Consider the following 12,500-nt stretch of genomic DNA (forward strand, 5'->3'; position numbering starts at 1 on the left):
TGCACACACGCGCACGAAAACACAAACAAGGCCGCTGGCATGCTAATCTGCCCATCAACCTATAAACGACAAACATACAAGAGATAAAGGATATATATAGGGTATTAATCTATCACGCAAACTTATTCACACACACTCTGTACCCTCTACCTCCCCCCCCCCCTCAACGCGTCCATCCCATCCTTTGGATATGTTCTCCTGTCCTCCAGTATGTTTTTTCTTACAGACTCCAAAAGATAAATAGGCAATTAAATAAATCTAAATAACCAATCAATTTAAAAAAAGAAAAAAAAAAGAAATACATTTTTAAAATCGGCCAAAATGGAAGAGAGAAAAAAAGACAATTCACATTAACAATCAACAACAAACAAAAATATATAAATATCTTTCTCCCTCAAAAGGAATAAATTCACATCAACAGACAGGTTTGTGTCAAGGACTGATTTCATTTTCACAGACCCAAATGCTTTTCTCATTAATCTAGCATGACGGCTTTTACATTTTTTTTCATTCGCTTTTTTTAGGTCAGTAGCAATTCGGGCAACAATTGTACCGTCGGACATGCAACCAATGATTCTGCAAGGGGTATTGGTTTATGTTCCATTATGCAGGTCAGGATGAGGTTGGTGGGGTCGCGGGGAGGGGGATGGAGGGGGAATGGGAAGCAGAGGGGAAGGATGGGAAGAAAAGGAGAAGGCACGGAGAAAGACGAGTTAACATGGAGGATAAACCTCAAAAAATATATATGTATCCTTACATACAAGTATAAACCCATGATTAAGCACAATGATTAAGACACACATACACATATACAGACACACACACACACACACACACACACACACATGTATAATAAACTCGCATATCTATTCCGGGAAACGGATGAGCACAAGTATATAACGGGGCATCATCCCTTGACAAGAAAAACACAAGTGGAGGAGACAGAAGAGCAAGTACCGAAGAAGGAAACGGAAAGAGGGAATGAGAGAAAGGGAGGACGAAACTGAGGAAGGAATTAGTACACTAATGATGGAGTAAAATGGGTACACCGACGGTCAAACATGGGGCTGGCACATGGAAGGGGAGGAGTGGACACGAATGGACAGCAAGGGAAAGAAAAGGAAGGGACTGGAAAAGAGGTGATGGGGAAGGGGGAGGGGGAGAAGGAGAGGGAGGGGGAGGACTGGGGGGAGGAATGAAGGAAAGGGAAAGGGAGATAGGTTAACGGAGTAAGAAGAGGGGGAGGGGGAAGAGGGAAGGGAGAGGGAAGGGAGAAGGAAGGGAAGGAGGGAGGGGGGAGGGAGAGCCAAGGTGTGCGTGCCGGCTGTGAATTATGCACGGCACCGGACGCCACGCTGCCGCCTCTCCCGCTACAGTTTGCACGCTAACATTTGCTCCCAAAATTCTTATACTTGGTAGCTGTCTTCTGCGACGCATTTCCAAGATAACGAGACGCACACTCTCTTCGTGCGCCTCGCACCATTATGGGTACGGCGCCGGCAGACGCATGGATCGCCCTCCTTACGTGTTTTCTTTTATACATGGCTCGCCTCCACTCCTGGCCTGTCCCTGCAATCGAGTGTCTTGCAGGCATACTGTGTATATGTACATACATACATATATACATACAAATATGCATACATGCATATATGTATATGTGTGTGTGTGTGTGTGTGTGTGTGTGTGTGTGTGTGTGTGTGTGTGTGTGTGTGTGTGTGTGTGCGCGCGTGCGTGTGCATGTGCATGTGCGTGTGCATGTGCATGTGCGTGTGCATGTGCGTGTGCATGTGCATGTGCATGTGCGTGTGCATGTGCGTGTGCATATTCGAGTGCGTGTTTGCGAGTGCGTGTGTGCGTGCGCGTGTGTACTTGCGTGCGCGTGTGCACTTTCGTGTGCGTGCGTCCGCGTGCGTGCGTCCGCGTGTGTGCGTGTGCGTGTGGTAATGCGTATGCATGCCGGTGCGTAAATAGTTATGGGAATAAAAAACATTCAGCATTAAGTGTATATGTACATTCCCTGACAAGCAAATACTTGAAAATACCGATAATGCCATCAATAACTCGTTAATGTCCCAAAATGTTAGTATATCCAAAAATAAATTCACATTTCCGCCTGGTAATGCCGATAAAAAAATACCCAAAGCTTCTTAATCGTACGTGTTAATCCGCCTGCCAGCCGCTTGCACGGTGTTAATATTCCCTGCCTCCCGCCTCGCCTCATCCTATTCCCAGACCTTCACCTAATATTCATGCAACATTCCCGGCTCTCTTGTCTTGCGGTAATATTCCATTATCTCAGCTGGCGACAGGGTGACATCCCCGACCCCTCAGTTAGTGTCAAGACGCGGCAGTTCCTTAGGCGGCGTCGGCGGCCGGGCGAGACGCCTTGCAGCAGGAAGGCAGGAGAGACCGAGACCGCACAGTGCAATAATTGTGGCTTAAATTACGTGAGCAGTATCCAAGCATCGACCCGCCGCCGCCGCCGCCGCCGCCCCTGCCCACCTCCCTGCACGCCCTTGCCCTACCTGTCCCCGTCTCGGCCCTCGCCCACTCCCTGCCCCTCATAAAATCACACCTCACCCTGTTTATCCCTCTGCAACGCCCTGCTTGCCACTTGCTTGTCCACATCCTTTCCACCCTGGCAACCCTGCTTAGCCCTCGACCCCCTCCCTCTTATCTCTCCCACACTGAATGAGTTGCCTGCGATGAAACAGTAATTACTCCTATACATGTTTTACAAACTGGCGTGTTAATTCGGCGAAGTGAAGATCGTGTGCTCGCAAGAGGATGTAAAATAATTAGTTGTTTCCAGGTAGCTTTCTGCGCGCGGGAGAGGGTGTGAGAGGGGAACCTGGAGTACCTTGAGACGAGCTCTAAGGAAGCAGGGTACGCGCTGTTGTAAAATCCTCGTTCACTTCTTGTGGCCATACATGCAGCAGCAGCAGGTGTGCTGCTAAATCGTGTGCTGACAACTCTCTCATTACCAGAAGAATGATTGGCTAAACGACTATTACACCTTCCTCTTTGACATTTAATTCCGGTCATTTGTGTGCGAAATCACCACTAAATAGCACAAATGCGCATGCGTGCGCCCACAGATATACACATTAAGCCCTAAAATCGGTCTAAAATACGTATGTGAAACTTCGATGAGCAGAGACCTTTGATCCGATGATCAAGCCCGCGCACATCAGAAGGAAAAGCTCAAGAAATATTATCCCAACACAACTTCCTGTCGTGAAAACTAAGTTTGTGCAAAGCCGCCCTCCGCTTACGCCCATGGACCTTAAACGTACCAATAAAAAAGGACGCGAATCGGCCCTGCATGGACGCAAGAGGGACGCGCCCAGACACGTACAGAGCATGTGGTGTTTACAAACACGGCGAGGGGGAGCGCGCCATTACAGGACTAACTACCCTGCCATAATGTAACACCCCATGTAGCAGAAAGGGGCGCATGCTACCGTCGGCACAGGCGAAATGTAATACACTATCTTTTATTCAATCTCTAGCTTATCTTCCCGCCTGAAATGGGTAACCGGCGGATGCAACCGTTAATTGAAAAGACTCGGAAATTACTTCAGCTGGAGAGTAAGGGAAGGTTCGGGAGGCAGAGGCTCGACAGGTGGGGTGTTCAGATCCAAATGAAGTTGGGAGTCGGGGAGGGGGCTTGTGCATAGAGGAGAGAGGAGGGAGGGGAGAGGAGGGAAGGGAGGAAGGGAGAAGGGAGGAAGGGAGGGAGGGAGGGTATGAAGGAGAAAGAGAGAGAGAGAGAGAGAGAGAGAGAGAGAGAGAGAGAGAGAGAGAGAGAGAGAGAGAGAGAGAGAGAGAGAGAGAGAGAGAGAGAGTTCTGTTAGGTGACGGCGCAGGACAGGGCCCGAGGCCGAACCACCTCCGGGCCCACGAATTATCAACCGGAAACAATCCACGGGGGCAGCAGTACAGATCGATTTCGCGGTGCACGGTGGCAGCAGCGAGTGGCGTATCCGACTCCCACGTGCACCGACGGATCCGAACACAGTGACCCGGCCGTTAATCACTCTGTACGTAAGGGATGGATATCTTCAGTCGCCTTCTGTGCGTCTATGCAGGGCCGTTCTCCCTCCCGGGCCCAGCCATCAAGCCATCAATCCTCCTGAAGTTCGATCGAGGAAAGTGACTTGTGAGATCTGTAACCTTGAGGTGAACGGACCTCCCTTGCACTCGAGGTGATGTATCAGCCTGCCATAGCTTCCGCCTGCAGGTGTCGCCTTACCGTCCTATTCCCCTTTCATCTTACTCTTCCCCGTTCCCTTGCTTTTGCCCATTCACCTTCCTTCATCTTCTCTCCCCTCTTTATAATTCTTAGCTTCAGCTCAATACCTACTCCTTATCTACTGCATATCTGAACCCTAATATTCTAAAGTATATCCAGCACAACGCTATCCACCTCACTGTGCAACACCCAATTTCTTTTTCTTCCCCCATTTCTATTCCTTCTCCACTACCACCTCCTCATTTTCTTCTTCTCCCTCTTCCTCTTCCCCTCTATATTTTCCTTTTTCTTTTCCTCCTCCTCCTCCTTCTTCTTCTTCTTCTTCTTCTTCTTCTTCTTCTTCTTCTTCTTCTTCTTCTTCTTCTTCTTCTTCTTCTTCTTCTTCTTCTTCTTCTTCTTCTTCAACCTCCACCACCCCTCCTCTCCCCTCCTCCCACCTCCCGCCTTCCCCGCCTGACACCCACGCCGAGGCGTTCCCATCAATATGGTTTGCGGTCCGCCATCGCGCACAAGTCCCGCGGTATTGTGGTCCCCGTAATGATCCGTTGCTGAATGATAATGTCGTCAAAACACCTAGTTCACAACTCGGTGTTTACGCTGTTGTGAGTGATCTCCAACCCCCTCTCCCCTTGTCCCCCATCTCCATCCTCTTCACCCTCCCTCTTCCCTCTTACCCTTTTCCCCTTCTTTCTCTCTCGTTTCACCTCTTCCTGAGCCTCTATAGCCACTCCCCTCTACTCTTCCCCTCTCTCTTCCTCCTTCCCTCTTCCCCAGACCCTTCGTCCCCTTCTCCTCCCCCCTTCCCTCCTCCTCTTACTCCCACTCTTCCACATCCCTCCCCCCTCCCCTCCCAGCCACCTACCCCAGTCAACCATTATTTACTAGCCCTTCGATACTAAATACACCCATTCAGACCCGGGTTTCAATGTTCAGTGTACAAAAAAGCAAGAATTATGTCCTCGACGAATCAATGTGGCGACTTCCTTCAAGAAGCGATTTTGAGAAACTGAGAGAGAAGAAAATATGTTGAATATTTTTTTATATAACAAGTCATCGGCAAGTAGGAGTGTAAGGATGAGGGGGAAAGAGTGAAGGGGGAAGAGGGGGGGGGCAGGATAGGATGAAGGGAGAAGTAGTTCGGGGTGAAAGGGGGAGAAGGAAAGGGGAAAAAGAGAAGCATTCACACCGGTGGCATGAACCTGCGAAGCTTCTCCCTAAACGCAACAATTCATACTCTGACTGCCAGTAAAATGTATCCTAAAAAACAAACACTCAACCAACCCAATATTTTCTGTGGTCTGTTTTCCGAGTAGTCTACTTCTCTCTTCCTTTTCAGTTTCTTCACACACAAAGACACAGTAACAGATCCAGACGCGCACACAGACACACACAGACACAGACACACACACACAGACACACCTGGCAGGTGTGATGATAGTTATTTCTATATTACGAGACAAAGACGCCATATAATTGCCTCCGTTCTTATTTACGTTCTCCGCGGTTCATATTTTCACGAATTATCCTCTTGGTCAGTTTGAAGCCAAGACGCCAAGAAAAAGTCCTTCGCGTTTTTTGTTTGCGTTTTCTTTTCTAATTCTTTTATTTGAAGGCGGTAGTACGTCTCGCCACAGCAATGTCTAGTTTAATCAATAGTGGATTATGGTTCCTTGTTGAGGGGTGGGGGGAGGTGAGGCAGTGGAGAGGGGTGAAGGGTGAAGGGTGAAGGGGGAAGTGAGAGGGGGAGGGGGAGAGGAAGGTGAGAGAGAAAAGAGAGGGTGGGGGAGGGGAAGAGGGGGAGAAAGATAGAAGAGAGGGGAGACGGGGAGGGGAGGAACGGGGTAACTAGAGAACTGACGGAAGGAAGAGGGGGAGGAGTGGAAGAGTCAGCTCCGTGGTGATTGCAAGAGGGGAAGCATTAGTGGTGACAAGGGGAGTAAAGAAGAGAGGAAGTGGTGGTTGCTTGTTGAATGGGAAGGGAAAATGGCAGCATTTGAAGAGATAGGAGCGTTGAAGATGGATCATAGGAAGCAGAAGTCTCCAGTCCCATGACGCAAATCATCGGTCGATCAGAACGCCACTGACAATGGCAATCAGTGGGCGGCCTGAGTGAGACAGTCTACGTGATGTCTAAACAACGAGCGACACTGGGCGCGATGGCGCTCCGATTGCGAGGGTCGTAGTGGGCGTGGGCGTGGTTGACGGAGAGTGTAAGACGGCCTCGCCCCGATGGCGCTGGCGATGGCCCCCCAGATGACCCCCTATACGTGACCCCGATGACCTTCGCCGAGCCCTCCCTCGGGTCGGGAAGGGCCTTCGAGCAAAAGAAACGATGATGTCAAGCCATTTTAATAAAATTAGGAAATAGTGCGAACGACTTTCGAGTTGCAAATCAAACAAATTATAAATTAACTTGTCTGTCTCCCTCCGTCATCGGCGCTTATCGCGCTTCCTGCGAGAGCTCAGTCATGGTCGGCCTCGGGACAAGACGAGCAATCGCGGGTCCTTCGGCGCGCTCCATGACAAAGCAGCAGCAGCCGAGAGTGCAAACGGTTTCTCCTTTTCGCTTCGTCCGCGAGATCTGTGCTCACCATACCACGGCCAAGGCATTTCGAGCCCTACAGTTGCCAAGTGCGAACCATCCCTGAGGGCCTGCGCTCCACTACCGCCGGGAGTCCTTGATCTATTATCGGCTGCAACCCTCTCGAGTACACCCGGCGCTATTAAACCCCAGATAACTCTTGATAGAGCGCCCCGTGTCTGTAATCCCCGGGAGGAGCGAATCTAGGAACTCTAGCGAGCCGGAGGGAATAATTGCTAGGGCGCCGCGGTGTGTGTTTTCCCGAGTTGCCTGTGCGCCGAAGAACGCGAGGTGCGCCTGACCCATCTCATACGTCTTGCCGGACGCTATCATTACGGTGCGCGCCCGCCCGTGTGGTGGCGCTGCCTCCCCGCACCGGTAATTGAGATGCCCGCTTATGATTGCTTTCTTCGTCATTCCGTGTAATCATCACCCACTATATCTCTTCCCACCATTATCCGGGCTTATGTCGCGTTGCCTCCTTCCTATTCGTCATCCTCCCTCGCGGGTCGTCCTGACAGCCAGCAACATCGCCCTCCGCGCGGACGCCCAGTCACTTCTTATCTTCCCCGACGTGTTAAGACTCATCCGCCGCGTCTTCCCGTGTCACTTTGCTTTCCTCTGTCCCTTAATCACTCCGATTCTCCTCCTCCTGGACTGCAGCGTCCGTCTTGCGCCCCTCTTGCGCTCAACGCCAACGCCATGAAGGTCCCTCTTATCCCCGCGCCGACACAGGTAAGGGTTGTTATCTGTGCGCATTGTCCTTCCTACTCGACTCACCTATTTCCATAAAACCTTTTCTTCTGATCTTCAGCGTCCGCCTCCCTCTTCCACCGCCCTTCTCTTCCTTCTCGTTGCCCTTTCTGTAGCGTACCAAACCGGCCCCTATCGCACCATACCCCGACCACGTGCCTCGGGCTGATCAACCAATGACATTACCTTTTACCACCAACCGCCGCTTCAGAACTTTGATTTCTTTCTTTTCATACCTAATATTTTATTCTATTCGCATACACGTTTTGATGTAATAAAATGATTGTTTGATACTCTTCTGAAGTCGAATAGAACTTCTGTCTCATCCACGCATACCTGGTATTAGTTGCTGAAACTCCGCGATGGGGAATATTTTAAATTCACTTCCAACTCTGAACGTTTGAAGCGTGGGAAGGAGGAGGAGGTAGTTGGCTTTCACTCGAACAAATGAAACAATTAAACCTAAAAGGCAATCAGGCATGAAAAAAAATATAAACGTTCTACTGACTTGATTAAAAAAAAAACGTGTTCTAAGTTTGCCTTCAGTTGCAAACACATGTTCACTCTTCATTCCTCTCCCTTCCTTCCTATTAACCCCCCCCCCTTTCCACCTCCCCTCCCCTGCCCTTCCCACCTCTCCCAGCTCTCTCTCCACGTGCGACAGACGACACCCAAAGGATTTAACATAAGTCACACGCAAAACCACTAATGGAATGGTATCGGGAGAGCTGTCACCAATAAGCCCGTGTTTTCGCTTCACGGGATACGCCGGTCAGGCTCCCCGTTCTTCAAAAATCGCTCGACACGATTCCTCCGTGTTGCCTCTTGTGCAATGACCAATCAACTGAGTACAAGCCTGCGAGACATCATCAGAACGCAATCAAGCAACGTGTTTCGAAATCACCTTTGCTCCTGTCATCTAGCATTAGTCGAGCTTGAGTTTCAACCTCGATTTAAATTTGTAACGTTTGAATAACCAATAAAAAGTGAGGCATTAACATAAATACTGCATTTTTTCATTATAAGTTTGCCGTTACTGAGAAAAATGAGAGAGGGGAGGATGTCACTAAAAGGGTAAATGTCGGTGTGTGTAATGAAAAAAAGGAAGAGGGAAGAGAGAAGAGAGAAGAGCGAAAAGAGAGTGGAGGTGAGAAAGAGAAATAGAAATAAAGAGAACAAAAGAGAGAGAGAAAGAGAGAGAGAAAGAGAGAGAGAGAGAGAGAGAGAGAGAGAGAGAGAGAGAGAGAGAGAGAGAGAGAGAGAGAGAGAGAGAGAGAGGAGGGAGGGAGGGAGGGAGGGAGGGAGGGAGGGAGGGAGAGAGAGGGGGAGGGAGGGAGAGGGGGAGGGCGAGGGAGAGGGAGAGGGAGAGAGAGAGAGAGAGAGAGAGAGAGAGAGAGAGAGAGAGAGAGAGAGAGAGAGAGAGAGAGAGAGAGAGAGAGAATTTTGATGTGATAGAGAGGGAGAGGGGAAGGGGAGGGAGGGGAGGGGAGGGGAGGGGAGGGGGAGGGAGGGAGGAAGGGAGGGAGGGAGAGAAGAGAAATGAGAAATTTAAGAAAAAATACAGAAAGAAAAGGAGAATCAGAGAGGGAGAACGACAGCAAAACCCGGAGAGGCGACCAAGACCGGCGGCCGCGCTCGAGGTGGCGGTGGCGGCGGCGGCGGCGGGATCTCGTGACGTCGGGCAGTAAGTCGCTCGGACACAAAAGGAGGACTGAGGGTAGTTAGCTGCCAGCTCTCTCATTACGCCACCTTGATTTACGACCAACACTTTCCCACATATTCAATAGTAGCGTTCAGACGGAGGGGCAGCCGCAAAAAATAATTATTACCCTCCAAACACACTTAAGAGCCACCTGTGCTGTTTGTATTTGCGAAACAGATTATGGATAATCACCACATCCTTTATCAGGGTTTGTGCCCCGAGGCTCCCCCGCCACACTACACCCCCGGCTTGTCACACCCTTGACTGACACCGTACGTTATTTCGAAATTGCAATCTTGTATTTTTATTCTTCTTTTCCATCTTTTTTTCTTTCTTTTTTTTTGATGGGGAGGGGAGGGGGGTGCGTGAAATTCGGTAAATGGCGTAATAATCTCAATTAGTTGAGGATACTTCGGCTTAACGAGTAAAAAACAGATTACTGGGACAGCTATTCCTTTTACTACTGGAAAATCGTTTCAGTAGTCGGCCTGCGGGAAGGAACATGTTCGTGGCGAAAATTAGTTAGCGACATGAATGAGAAACAAACACATGCGTGGGTCTGAAAAAAAACATATACGTACGCAAACACAGACACAGAGACAGACAAACAGACAGATAGACAGATAGACACAAACACACACGCACACACGCGCACACACACACACACACACACACACACACACACACACACACACACACACACACACACACACACACACACACACACACACACACACGAAGAAAAAAGGGTTTCTTACTCAAATCGGGTTAATGACCAGGATCAACAACAGGGACTCGATCAAGAAGGAGGTCACATGATAGGCAGCCCCGTCCCTGCCCCTTCCCCTGCCCCTACTCCTCTCCCCCACCCGCCCCCCGGAGCCAGGTTAATGTATCATACAGCCGCCGAGGAAGGCCGGCCACCTCCTCCCGCGTTTGTTTTCCTTGTCAGGACTCGCTACTCACTGCACCGTCACCCAGCTACAGCCTCGCCCACACATTCATACCTGGAAATAGAAAAAAGACCAAATTTAAAACGATGCTTAGCAATGATATCACTTTCCATATTTACTCTTTATTCAGAAGGCAATTATCAGACAAAAAAGGGAAAAAAGAAAGATAAAGAAAGAGAAGAAAGAACTACAGGGGGAAAAAGTCAAGGCGCTTAACAAGTCGGGCCTTGGGCATTATACGGCTGCGGAGGCTGGCAAAATAAGGATTCCAGCATACAAATTAGGTCTATCTCAACTAGGCATCTCGGCTTCTTCGTTAAATTCTCTTAATAGGTCATTTACACCTACGCTCTCCTCCCGCCTGTGCTCGCCTCGCCGGTCTCATTATCTCGCGTCCTGGGATATCTTCGGGGAGTAAAAATACATCATCGACCAACACACAAGCCGGAAAAACAGGTGAATATATATCAACATAGCGCTGCTGCCGTAACGAGCGGGCGGAGGGAGCGACCACGAGGCCCTTTCGCTCTGCACAAGATTAAAGCGTACGTGCGCGCGCCATGTCGGGTCTCGGCTACCGGGTGCCGCGGCGGTCAATTTGCATCTCATTAATATTATCTACACATCGAGCACACGGCCAGATAACACGGGGCACACGGGGGAATATGTGACATAACAAGAGTTACTCGAGGTTCTTGGCGACATGACACCTGTGATATTCCCACATAAGGACGGCGGCTATTACTCTCTGTCTGTTTCGCTTTGTGTAATACGCTTGTCGTTTTGTCTCGTATGCAATCAATAATTAACGAATCGGCCATTGATCTGCACCGGAACCGTATTTAGAAAAGGCATGAATCATAAGCCATATTCTGAATTCATACACAGCCGCACCGCTCTGCAAACAGCACGGCAGAGAGGAGTTTGGTCAGATATCAGACTGGTCGGCCGCATGGCAGCAGCGACGCGCAGGTCCGCGCTGTCCGAAAAGCCGACCAGTGGCATCGTTATCAGTTAATTAATAGTGCTTGTTAGTGAGACCAACCGGGTGATAAACCCTTGTCGTCACCTCGCCTCCCCACTAATGACTTGGCGACCCTCGACTCTCCTCCTACTCTGCACTCTGCCAACCCTCTCTCCCGCGCTCTCTTGTGCTACACAAGCTCATTATGAAGCGTCCAGAAGGATTAACGGCTGGTATCCTTGATCATCCTCCTCCTCCTCCTGCTCTGCCCCTCCTCTCTACACTGTATTTCTTGGCGTCTGCTCCGTCTGTGCACCCTTCGGGCTCACACGCAAAAAAGAAAATCCTCGCTCCTTAGTCGCACAACCGTCTGCTCCCCGTCTTCCTTCCTCCTTGTCCGTCGTCCGCATAACTCGTCCGCGCTGCCTCCGCCGCCCATTAGGTGCATCTATCTTCCCTTTGATGATCGTCCTGCCACCTGCATTTACATCCAGTACCCCGAGTCGCATCCTGTTTCCCCCTCCCCCTGTTACCGATCATTAACGTTTTTTGTTCCTCGTGATGACTGATATTTACAGCTCCTCAGGTGATGTATCATTGATCTGTCGTTCGGCGCAGATGTCTTCATAAGAGTAAACATCGCGTGATCTTCTGTTCTCTCTCAGACCCTAAATCGCATCCATTCAGACCAAAATGAAAACCCTACCCGGTCTCCGCCTCCAAAGACCAAAATTCAGTCACGTTCCCGCCCGGTTTTGTGCCCAGACCCCAATCAATGTCACTTCCAGACCCAAATCCCTCACAGTCAGCAACTAGACCTATTCCAGACCCCAATCTTTCTCCCTCCAGACCCCGGTTTTTCTCCCTCTAGACCACAATCTTTCTCCCTCCAGACCATAATCTTTCTCCCTCTAGACTCCAATCTTTCTCCTTCCAGACCTCAATCTCTCTTCCTCCAGACCCCAGCACCAGCGAGAGAGAAACGACAGATCATACCGAGAACTGAATACGAGAGGATGGCCGCGGTACTCAAGACGGCAGCCCGGCGAGGAAGCGGAAGTGGTCAGGCGGGACTTGTTCAAATCGTAGTGAGCGGTAACGTCTTATTCCTAAATAGTAACATGCGGTGATGTGTCACGTGGCCCTATTGTAACGCAACGTGTTAGTGACGCATCGTAACACGCCGTCTCAGCTTTTATGTCTTTCGGGAGCAGGGTGTTACGAGGCCCTTTGTAACCACCACGTCAGTCATGCACTCGGGGCTGGGAATGGCTGCAAATTTATGGGCTCGG

The sequence above is a fragment of the Penaeus monodon genome, chromosome 13, assembly GCF_015228065.2.
Source record: "Penaeus monodon isolate SGIC_2016 chromosome 13, NSTDA_Pmon_1, whole genome shotgun sequence".
In the NCBI taxonomy this organism is placed as follows: domain Eukaryota; kingdom Metazoa; phylum Arthropoda; class Malacostraca; order Decapoda; family Penaeidae; genus Penaeus; species Penaeus monodon.